The sequence below is a fragment of the Mastomys coucha genome, unplaced genomic scaffold (genome assembly GCF_008632895.1).
Source record: "Mastomys coucha isolate ucsf_1 unplaced genomic scaffold, UCSF_Mcou_1 pScaffold18, whole genome shotgun sequence".
Lineage (NCBI taxonomy): Eukaryota > Metazoa > Chordata > Mammalia > Rodentia > Muridae > Mastomys > Mastomys coucha.
Window position 1 is genome coordinate 31605352 of NW_022196900.1, and position 5240 is coordinate 31610591.

A 5240-nucleotide genomic window follows, 5' to 3' on the forward strand; every position below is an offset into this window, starting at 1 on the left:
TCCAGCACACACAGCACCCACACATTGGCTCAGAGCTGCATGTAACTCCTGTTTCAGAAGATTTGATACCCTCTTCTGATCTCCATCAGTAAACATGTTGTAACAGACATACATAAATGAAAAAGATTCATTAATAAAAATAAAGATATAATTTTAAAGAAACATGTATTATTTTTAAAACAAAATTATTCTTAAATTTTTAAATTTAATCCATAAACTGGCTTGCACAAGATTTCAAGTTGTTTAACAATGTAAAAATAAAAAAAATTGAAACTAATAATTTTTAGAGTTCTTTTTATTAATATACCAGGTAAGTGATAATCCAGTTAACTTTAAACTAGTCATGAATTTACTGAATTCTAACATGTAAAGCAAGGAACATTCATTCTGATTGCTCTCATTGTTTTGTCTTAATGTTCTTCTAGTAGACAGATCCTTGTGATTATAATGTAACCAACTTAATCATAAGAATATTTCTGCTATCTCCTTACCCAGTCATCTTGGCAGCTGATTTTGGTTGGGGGTTGTCCCGCACCTAAGGCAGGATGATGATGGCCACAAAAAAGAAGAAAAAGTCTCTGGAGTCGATCAACTCTAGGCTCCAGCTTGTTATGAAAAGTGGAAAGTACGTACTGGGGTACAAACAGACTCTGAAGATGATCAGACAAGGCTAAGTGAAGTTGGTTATTCTCACCAACAACTGCCCAGCTTTGAGGAAATCTGAAAGAGAGTACTATGCCATGTTGGCTAAAACTGGTGTCCATCACTACAGTGGCGATAATATTGAATTGGGTACAGCGTGTGGAAAATACTAGAGTATGTACACTGGCTATCATTGACCCAGGTGATTCTGATATTATTAGAAGCATGCCAGAACAGACTGGTGAGAAGTAAACAAGAACGTTTTCCTTTAATAAAACTTTGCCAGGGCTCCTTTTGGAAAAAAAAAAAAGAATATTTCTATCTCAGTCAGTAACTCAGTCATATTGGCAGCACTATTTCCTCTCTATTGAGCCATTTTACTCGGCTCTTCCTTTTGGCTGATAGGGTAGGGAGAGACACTTGAGCGCTACTCACATCATTTGAAATCTGATAAATGACATACAATCCTGCCAATTACTATGGAAAACAGCATTATAGTCTTAACATATTTGAAGTTACATTTATGTTATATATATATATATATATATATATATATATATTATATGTTTCACATTATAAAGATACTTTGCATATATTATTGAGATGGGGGAGTCATCATGAGGGACAATTATAAGAATCTTTAAGTGGAATGGGGAGCCACAATAGAAAATGGAGAAAGTGTGACTACAGGAATGAAAGTTTTTGTGATGTGATTTATGTTTTTGAGGTTCGACAGAGACTGTGAGTCAATGAATGCAGGAAGGCTTGGTAATCTAGATAAGACTTTGTGCTCACTCACCCTAGTAATTTCCAAACCGAGTGCAGCAGCTCTACCAATTCCTTGACTTTAGTTCTTTATAGACTGTGCACTCCAGAACTGGGAAATAATACACAAACATTGCACTGTTTTCTTTTGTCTTTGCTACTTTTAAATTTTTTGATAGAGTATTGTCCTCAAACTCATGATTTTCCAGCGTCAGCATTCCTTTTGTTGGGATTATGGGTCTATAGTATACACAGCTATTATTATTTTAAGCTATCAGCTATTATCATGGTAATTTGTTCAAAAGCAATAGGAAACCAATATAATAGTGAAATTTTCATTCAGTAAATTGTATTTTAGCATAGTTCTAAGACTTCTTCATTGTTGCTGCACAGTAAAATCTGTTGTTTCTCCTTGCAACAGCTGTTCTATTTTCCCATGAGGCATAACAGAAGTAGGTAATCAGTATAGAGTGGTCATGAAATTGTTTTGAAGACACTGTTGCATTTCTATTAGTGACAGCTTAATGCAGGGCACAGGAGAGGCTTTTATCATTCCTCAAGAACTGTTCAAACTCTTAGGAGTCACTGCTCCATTGAAATCTCAATAATAATTTCTCAGCTTTACAGTCAATCTAGAAAAGTTGATTGGGAATAATTTAAAACTCTGTGAGCTTGATTGTAAAGCCAGTACAGTGGCACATATCAAAATTCTCTTCCTGAAATGGACTGAATTGGTCTTGCCAAAAATATTTAGTGCATGCTACAAGAATGCATGAGACATGTCAGTTACTGTAACTAAATATATAAATAAAGTCAGTAAAATGAACAATGGTATTTGATGATAAGGGATATTACTCTGAAGTAAATACTTTCATGCCACTTCTGCTTAACAAATTCATAAAGATTCATAGACTTCTATTCTCTAAAACAGTACGAAAATATACATATATATTTTTGTGCAAAGCAGCATGTACTGAGAGATCTGTATTTATAATCATTTGGAGGATAGTCCACTTTACCACTTTTCTGAATTTTTAGTCTTCTAAGCATGTCTGTCTGTCTGTCTGTCTCTCTCTTTGGTTTTTTTCAAGACAGGGTTTTTCTGTGTAGCCCTGGTTGTCCTGGAACTCACTCTGTAGACCAGGCTGGCCTCGAACTCAGAAATCAGCCTGCCTCTGCCTCAAACGTGCTAGGATGAAAGGTGTGCACCACCACCGCCCAACATGCATGTCTATCTTTAGTGATATATCAATTTTAAGTTTTTTCTTATGCCTGTATATGATACCTTTCCCAAATGTAAAGTGTATGTCATATTTAACTTGCCATAATACCAGGTTAGTGCTCAGTGACATTTGGCCAAGAAGTAGATGTCCTCCAAGGTTTGTGTCTTGGGCAACCACTCAGAAGCTGCTAAGAACAAAGTTACTACTCTACTAATTGGTTTGCAAATTTCCAAGAGACTGAGGAAACGACTTCTGGAAGTTTGTGTTTCAGTTTTCTAATTACTATGTAGAATGGTGCAGATAAGAAAGACTCAAGGAGATCTCATCTTTTTTATTTTAAAGACATATATTCTGAGGAGCCTGGAAACTGCTCTCTGTCACATATTGGGATTGGGATCCAATGTATACAGTGCTGTTGTAAGTGTATACAGTAAACAGGTCCATATCTTCAGATATGAGAACATAGCCTTTACTAACTACAGAAACCAGCAAGTAAAATGTAACCATCATTAGGATAAGAGATTTGGCAGTAATAGAGATGGGATCACATATGCAAGTCATCTAATCAAAGAAATGGGAAAGGATAATGGTAAGCACATAAAAAGATAGGAAGAGCATAAAGGGGAATGTCAAGATACATGTGATCTAATGGGAAAAGGGGAAGCTTTGGGAAAAGGCAGAGTAAGGAAAGTGCAGAAGGTTGGTAAAATAACAGTAAAGATGCCTGAAAAGTCCTAAGTAATCATACTATTAATGCTTTACCTAAAAAAAAAATACAATATACATATGTGTATATGCACATAATTTTAAAGAACTTTTTTCTTCTGGGCTTATGATACTTCCTCGAAGGATCAAAAATCACTCAACAAAAAAACCAACATGAAACATGAGAAGCCTCTTTTGAATAATATAATTTTAAGTGTCTAATTAGTTGTACTTAGAAAAAATATAGCATCTAAGCTAAATATAATGGTGCATACCTATTATCCCAAGACTTTGGAGGCAGAGGTACAAAGATCATAATTTTAAGGCCATATCTGGCTACATACCAAGTGTGAGGTAAGATAGGGATACACTGTGCCATGTTTCACAAAATAAAGACAACAATTTTCAATTTAATTGTGAAGAATGAAATAGCAGATATAACTAGAGATGTGAAGATATTACTATAGTCATGGAATCAATGGACAAATGTATTTAGGTAACCAGATAGCTTGTTAAATTCCTTTTAAAACTTTTAACAAAACTGACTCAGGAAGAAAGAGAAAACAAAACACTGCTACTATTAAAGAAGTTGGTCATCTTTTAAATTTAAAGAGATTTCTACAAAAAGATAGCTGTTAAATTCTGTCAAACACTTAAGATGTCCTCAAATACATATGAAAACCCATTAAGGGAAGTAGAAGTTAAAGAAACTTTTTTTTTTGTCTCATGTTATAAGCCCAGAATAGACCCAATTCCACATTAAGACAAAGACTATATGTAATAATAATCTACTGATCCAAAAATCCTTGAACTGCAGGAAAAATTGGACCTACAATTTACTGAATAGATGATAAAAAAAAATCAAGTTGAAATTAAAATGTGATTATAAAGTAGATTTACTATTAGAAAGTCAATGTAATTAATCAATTTTATTCATGAAGGTATCTTTTCCTGATAGTAATCAAACTGTGTTTTAAAACAGAAATATTCCTTTCATGTAAACCACAATTCAAGTAGGCAGAACTGCACATTTTAAAAAATAAAAGTGTTTTTCTGTGTGAACAAAGTTTGGGAAATGTCAATGCTTGTGAGGTACAGACCTGGTCCTCCCCTCTCCTCAATTCCAGGTGTACTGCAAGTGCTTCGCTCCACTCACTTCTGCTAACTGTGTGATGGGAGCAGATGGAATTTCCTAAAGAAAGTAAACTTACACAGGGCTCTAACTTTAGTTTTATATTACAGGTGACATGCATGAAGGCAGTAGTAATCTGTACACAGCACATTGATAGGTTAAATAAATCATAAACAAGCTTCCACGAGTTTTGTGATTAACTATATGGAACTTTCAGTTAGTGAAATTAATTTTATGTCTATATTCCTCTCAGTGAGATTGGACCTAAGACACATGTTTCTCTTTTATCAGAGCCCTCAGTTTGTTTGGATCAAAATAGAGAATATATGATTGAACTGCCAACCTTCAGTGAAAAGATCTGGAAATTTCTTGTATATCTCTGTGTTGTTCTGATGGGATGGTCCTGTTTTCTCTTTTGTACTTTTTTAAAATGATCATAAATATACAAAAACAGAAATATAATGTTCCTTTCCTGTGGGTACCTACATAACTACAGAATGGCAGTGCAGGCAGTGTGAAGTTTGCATAATGCTAAGAATCAAAAATTCTGTTCTATTTCTCAGGTTTTATCCCAAGGAAAGATTATCCATTTGCACAACTAGAAAATTGATTCAATAATGATTACCAATCTGATTTCAAAGTGTTATTGTGTGTGAAAGAGGGGCATCAGGAAATGCTCCAAAGAAAGAATGAGCTAGATTCAACACTTCCTGCCTTTGACTCCTCTTGGGTGAATTTGCTTCTTTTTGTTCTAGCACCTTAAGGTGTGCTGT

The 5240-nt window shown here is 34.5% G+C and overlaps 1 pseudogene; it reads left to right on the forward strand.

The window, feature by feature from the left end:
* Nucleotides 1–548: 548 nt before the first annotated feature.
* On the forward strand, nt 549–939 carry LOC116095355 (annotated as a pseudogene).
* Nucleotides 940–5240: the final 4301 nt, after the last annotated feature.